Consider the following 6,448-nt stretch of genomic DNA (forward strand, 5'->3'; position numbering starts at 1 on the left):
AGAAAAAACCAGTCCCAGAGGCTGGAGGGGTGGGGGCTGGGATCAGAGCCCCTGGCAGAGGGTGTCCGGCCAGGCGGCAGCAGCGAGCTCACCACAGCAGCCCGGGGTTCTGGGAGCCGAGCCCGGGCCTTGGGAAAACTGAAGCCACCCTGGCGGGATAGGGAGCTGAGTTTGCACAAACGCCTCTGCTCAGGAAATGGGGTGCAGGGAAGGTGGGGGGTAGCTCAGAGCCTGAGGACAGGAGGGGACGCTTCCTGGCGGATGCAGGGTCAGAGAAGGGGCGGAAATGGCCAAGACAGCTGCTGAACATCTGGAATCACAGAGAATTACCCAGAGCCCTCAAGGATGGTGGGGTTGGTGGGGAGCAGTGCACACCCACGCCCTCTCCTTCCTGCCTCCCAGCAGGGCCAGTCCCTCAGCCTCTCCTCCCATTGTGCCCCCCACCATCAGGGTAAAGTCTGGGTTGGGGTCAGCAGCCCAGCAGGCTGGTCCGATGGGGCCAAGTTCCCTGGAGCTCAGCTCCCCTGGGTGCTGCCCAGTCTGTACCATTCCTGCAGACTCCAGTGTGTGGACAGTGCCTCCTGGCATCCTGCAGGTCATGGCCCCGCGCCGGGGATGATCCCTGGGGCCCCATACGTGAGCCCAGTGTCACTCCTGGCTGGGAGTCCCTCAGAGCAGAGCCGTATCCTTTCTACCACGGCACTAACACCGTGCACAGGGGTTGACATAAGGTGAGTGCTTCGTTAATGTTATTCAAAATGTAAGCGAGGCTGACTGCAAGCGGTGAGACAGGGTGTAAAACAGTTAACTGTCCTCTCTCTGCACCTCCCTGGTATCCAGGTATGCTAACCTGGACGTGTCTTTGCACACCTTCCCCTATTTGCCTGCACACGTGCACGACCTGTGGTCGGGACTGGGGTGTTTATCTTATCTTGTGCTTTTGCAAAAATGCATATGGTGTATACCTTACTGGCAGCTTGCTTTTCTCCCAAGCATCACTGCAGGCCAGTAGCTGGTAGGCAGCCCAAGCCTCCAGTGTGCCTCCCCTGCGTTGGTGGATATGTGGGTCTCCAGACCTTTCCCCTCTGCAGCGGTGGCTGCCATAAGCACCTTTGTCCAAGGATCCTGGCCTCTAGGTGCTTTCCCCTACACAGTGATTCCTAAGAGTGCCTGCTTGAATGAAAGGGAGTGTGTGTGCTCACGGCAGGGAGATCTGGCCAGATTACTTTTCCAAAATCTTGTGCTAGCCTGTGAGTCTGGTGAAGGAGTTTGTCTCTGCAGCAATGCGGGTCAGCTCTGCGCTTTTAGTATTTATCGGTATGTGTGTATAAGCTTCATGAATGTTCGTTGATCCTGACCCGCTGACCAGGCCGGCACCAGAAGCCATTCCGTCAGTCGGGCGATCCGGTCCCGCATTTTGCTTTTCGCTGCCCCTTGGAGACCCCTCACCTGTGGGACCCGGGTGCCCGCCGCCTCCTTAGTGGCCGGATGGAAACTACGGCCTGGATCTCACACAGCCGGCCCTGGCTCTGGGGGAGGGGAGATGCAGCGGGCCGGGCTTGGTGGGCTGAACGGAAAAGACGGGGACCCTCCGCCTGAGAGGCAAGTCTCGAGCTTTCGGCATCCGCGGCATTTTGCCTCGCCAGCGTGGGACCGCGAGAACCAGCAATGGGGCGGGAAAAGGGCCTAGTAGCCCGGAGGGTCCAAGACGGTCACCCAGCCGGCTCGCCCCTAGCCCCGGAGTCCGAGCCCGCGTTTCCCGGGACGAGCCTCCGTGGCGACTCGGACTCCCCCAGGGGGCCGAGGTCCCCTTTTCTGGCTCCTCCAGGTCGTGGCCCCGTCGACATTTTTCACGGGACGGTGAGGCAGTGCGGAAGGTGGAAGGTGTTGCGGAAGGAGCCGTGCGCACAGCGGCCCTTGGAGAACGGAGGGGTGACCGGAGTCCCTGCCCAAGCGCTCTGTCACCCTCCTCCCGCCGCGCCCTGGGCGCGAGGCTCCGCTAGGCGGGGAGATGGCCTGGGGCGCGAGCAGAAAGGGTGGGCGAGGTCGCTGGCCCCCAAGAGTCATGGTTCCGGGTGAGGAGCCCAGGGAGCGGGAGGGCGCTGCCGGGAGGCCCCTCGGTCCGCCTTCCTTGGGCGCAGGTCTCCCACTTGCCTGGGTGGGCGGGCTGAAAGCTGGCTTCTGCTTAGGCCCCAGGTCAGGAGTGGGACATTTTCCTGACCCTAGATCAGGGGAGAACCCCGCCCCCCTCCCCTGCCCTGCGGCCATGCTCTGGTCCCCGGAGACCTTGGCACCCAAGTAGAGGAGTGAAGCCTGGAGGTTGGGTGAGGGGAAGCCAGCCCAGAGGGGTGCAGGACCCTGCAAGGCCTCTGGGGCTTGGTAGAAGGAAGACCACCATGAACACAGGTCTCGGGCCAGAGTGCCCTCTGCCCTGTGGCACTTGGCTGGGGGGAGGGGCTGTTCTTGGGCCACACCCCGTCAGCACCTCCAGAGCTTGCCTGAGCGGATCTAGGTTACAGTCCTCTGGGCTCCTTCTAAGTCTCTTGCGCAGATTAAAAACGGCAACTGTCCCGGAGCTGACCCCAGGGGACCCTGAAAGTTTCCTCTCCCCTCCCACCCCCCTTGCTCAAGGCACTCTCTGTTCTCAGCGTCTGCTGAACTCTGGGCGGCTGCTCTGAGGCTCTCACTCATCCACCCCTCTTACCCCGCTGTTCCCTGGGGAGCTGGCAAGAAGTCAAGCCCACCTCTGTGGTGGGCTGGCCCAGACAGGCAGTCCTGTTTTCCCTCTGTCCCCTCCCCTCCAGGCTGTCCCCCCAGGCTTCAGGCAGAAAAAGTGGGGAGAGGAGGGAGGACATAAAGGGCCTACTGGCCCCTCCACATCCAGCCAGGTGTCCCCCACCTTGGTTTCTGTGGTTTCTCTAATGGGGGCTGCACTCCAGAGTGACCCCACCTGGACCCCACACATTATACAGACATGAAGGCATCACCGCCCCCAGGCAGCCCCTGCTCCAGGACTGGGCCCACCCAGGAAGGCAGTGGGGTGGGGAGGATGAAGAAGCAGAGAAAGCCCCGTTATCCCCCTTTCCTGTCCCCCACCCTCCCCTGGGGATCAGCACTAACCGCAGGGCTGCCCACCCCAGCTGCTTTGAAGCTGCCGGGGGCAGGACCCAGCTGCCAGGGTTCGTGAGCGGCCCGCCCCTCCGGCTGCGTGGGAGCCAGGGAGTGACCACAGGGCCGCCAGCGGCCTTTGAAGTGATGAGGCACGGCCCCAGGAAGTGGGCAGTAGCCCACCCAGGCCCTGGGCCAACCCCGCCCAAGGGCTCAAGCCCCTGCCCACTGGGCTGGGAGCCCGGGCAGAGAGCCCAGGCTGGGAGCCCGGACCTCAGCTGTCTCCACGAGCTCGGCACCTTGGTTGCTCAGGTGCAAGCCAGGCTCAGGGACTTGATGGGGGGCAAGGAAGGAAGAGGCTGCCTCCCCGGCCTCTGGGGCCCAACCCCAGCCCCAGTTTCACCCAGGCTCCCATGGTGGGAGCCAGCAAGGGCCAGGAATTGGTCCCTCTCCCTCAGCTAAAAATAGCGGCCTCAGGCTTTGTGGAAAGCCCCTGGGGCGGGGGGAGGAAGGAGCAGGGCTGCAGGGCTGGGCCCTGGGGAGCCAGGCTAGGCAGGAAATGCCCTGGTGCACTGCCGCCCCCCACCCCCCACGCAAAGGCTCCTGTCAGCAGGCACAGACCCCTGGAAAGTCCCAAGTGGTGTCTTCACACCTACGTGGGGCAGGAATCTTGTGGGTCCCTCAGGCCAGGGTGGGCTCCTCTTATCCCAGCTGACAATGTCCTCCGGGGCCTGGACTGGTCTCCTGCCGTGGGCACCAGAAGGCCAGATGAAGGCAGTTCTTCCTCCCTGTCTTTGCACCTGGTGATGACCTGAACCACCCACCCCACCCTCTAATCTCTCCGTGTCACCACTCCCAACAAGAACTACTCATTCCACAGATATTCCTTGAGGGCCTGCTTGCTGATGGTGGGGATAGGGCTGAGCATGGCCCTTGTTGCATCCCTGCCCCCAGGGCGCTTCCTGGGCACAAATAAAGGTTTAACCCAAAGGAGGGCTTTTCAAGGAGCAAACACCCAGTCTGTCAACCTGGAGGGGGGAGAACAGGAGAGGGGTCAGGAGCTGAGACCAGCAAGATGGGTAGGAATTAGCTCTTAAAGTAGATTGTTCAGTGGGGGCCTGACCCTGGGAGAGGCCCTGGGGCCGAAGGGAATTTGGCATCATAGAGGAATAAGACAAGGCCACTGTGGCTCAGCCCTGCAGGGTGGTAGGGTTGGAACAGGAATGAGGCAGATTAGGTCTAGTTTTGTAGACTAAGGCAAGGAATTTGAAAGGAAACCACTTCTCAGAAGTCACTGAAAGATTCTCAGCAAGAAAGTTCCAGAAATGACCTCAAAGCATTTCAGAGAGGTCACTGCTTTGTAGAGGAAGGGCTGGGGAAGGTGGACGGGGGCTGGGGGGGAGGGGGGGAAGGGAAGGCAGAGGAGCTGTGGAGGGCCAGCGTAGATGTCTGCAGTTTCTGAGAAGCGGGAGCAGGCCGCACAGAGTGGTCCCTGGACGCACATGGTGGGACTGGGAGCACTGAGTGTCCACCCAGGTCTGGCTTCCCGGTGGCACCCCGTCTTCCAGGTGGACTGTCCCAGCAATGAGCAGCACCTGCCATGTTGACAAGGAGAAAGTGGGTTGTTGGGGTTCTTCCAAAGGGTGCCAAAAAAGTATAGAAATGTTAATACTTTTGGTGTTTTTGAGAGAAAAAACAAAATCCACACCTGATAAGAAGGAAGCCAAAGGGAGGGGAAGGCTGAGTCTTCAGGAGAAACGAGGGCTGTTCTTGCAGTGAGGGGCTCAGGGAGATGTCACAGCTATGTGGCCGGTTAGGGGTGTGGACACAGAGAGACAAGGGTAGAAACAGTCACTTGAGGGTGGGTGTGGGTTTTGATGACAGCTTGCTCTGAGGTGTGACTCTGAGAGTGGCTTACTGGAGATCTTTGGAGGTGAGGAGGTAATGAGGCGTTTGAAGAGGGCCCCCATGACTTCTCATCAGGTGAATTTAGGATGTTGGTACCTGACATCTCTGAGGAGGGACAAAGGAGGCATTTCCAGTCGTCACGGGTGCAGAGGGCCACTCCTGTCACTGCCACCCAACACTATCCTACTTCTGTGGCCTCTCCCTCTGTGGCACCACCAAAATCCACCATCACTCACTCACCCACTCACGCAGTGACAATTATCTGTGGAGAATATACTCTTCATGAGGAATTGTGTTCGGCTTTGGTCACGTCCATGACCAACATAGGCAAGGTGTCTACCCCTTGGGGAGCTTACAAACTGGTGGGGCAGATTGAAAACGAACACATGCAAAGATTTAGAAAATGTGAAGTAGAATGGCCCAGCAATCCTACTCTTAGGTATTTACCCACAAGAAACGAAGCATGCTCACACAAAGCATTGTCCTTAAATGTTTGTAGCAGCATTGTTCATAATGTCCCCAAACTAGAAAAACCCAAACGTCTGTCAGCTGGTGAAGGGATAAGCAAGCTCTGGTCCATCTATTCAATGGAAGGAAACAGAGTGAACTCCTGATTCACATAGAATGAATCTCAAAAGCATCGCGCTGACTGAAAGAAGCCGTACACGGAAGCCCATGTACTGTACGATCTGGCTCGATGCGAAATCCCAGAAAAGAAGAAACCCTATTTCCAGAGGCAGACTGATGGTTGGCGGGGCCAGAGGGTTGAGAACGGTTGCTGAGAGATGGAGGGGACTTTTTTGGGTGATGGGAATGTTCTACATCATGACATTGGGGGTGGTGACATGACTACACATTTGTCAAAGCTCATCAAATTATACGCTTAAACTTGGTGAATATCAGTGTATGTAAATTATACTTCAATAAGCTTAATTTTTGGAAAGATGTAAAGACTGTGAGTGTAACCATGAAAACATCAGGAAGGTGGAGACAGAGGAGATGAGGCTGGGAGTGGTGGAAGGGGCTGGTGTTTGGAGGTTGGCTTCTTAGTGGAGGCGTCATTTCTCTTGGGTGGACATTTGGGAGCGGAATGACAGCTTCATGTGGTAACTCTATACTTAATATCGCATTCGGTGGCGCCCCGGGGGACTCAGTCGGTTAAGTGGCCAACTCTTGGTTTCAGCTCAGGTCATGATCTTGGGGTTGTGAGATCGAGCCCTGTGTCAGGCTCCGTGCTCAGTGCTGAGTCTGCTTGAGATTCTCTCTCCCTCTGCCCCCCTCCCCGGCCCCATGTGTGCGATAGACAGATAGATAGATAGATAGATAGATAGATAGATAGATAGATAGATACCTAAAAAGAAATCCCATTTGGTAGTTTTAACTCTTAAGTAAAGAGAGGCAAATCCAGACTCAAGCTGTGTGTTGAGATTAT

Source organism: Phoca vitulina, unplaced genomic scaffold, assembly GCF_004348235.1.
Source record: "Phoca vitulina isolate PV1807 unplaced genomic scaffold, GSC_HSeal_1.0 scaffold50, whole genome shotgun sequence".
Lineage (NCBI taxonomy): Eukaryota > Metazoa > Chordata > Mammalia > Carnivora > Phocidae > Phoca > Phoca vitulina.